This window comes from Leiobunum rupestre, chromosome 9 (genome assembly GCF_980474605.1).
Source record: "Leiobunum rupestre chromosome 9, qqLeiRupe1.1.hap1, whole genome shotgun sequence".
Classification (NCBI taxonomy): Eukaryota; Metazoa; Arthropoda; class Arachnida; order Opiliones; family Sclerosomatidae; genus Leiobunum; species Leiobunum rupestre.
Window position 1 is genome coordinate 51,180,069 of NC_143392.1, and position 374 is coordinate 51,180,442.

Below are 374 nucleotides of genomic sequence, written 5' to 3' on the forward strand. Positions count from 1 at the left end.
AGTATTAGGGATGGGCAAGGGGTAGCCCAGTCCTGAATCTACGGGGTTGGGAGGTGAAAAATGTATTTAGGATGTTAGGTTCCAATGGAATATTCCGATTAGTATTAGTAGTTCTTCCTAGCAAATTATTAACAATTTTCCATTTTTCTTTGGAGGATTTTGCACGTACCACTTTTTGGTAATAATACGAATTACGGGTGTTTCTAATTAGGTTTTTACAGAAGTTTCGGTATTTTACGTAGTTACCATTGTTAAATGGGATGGGATGTCGCTTACATAGTTTTTGCAATTTGTTTTTTTCTGATTATGGTCATTAGGTCCGGAGTCAACCAGGAGTCCGGCTTGGTAGAAAACGTTTTAAACGGAAAGGCTTT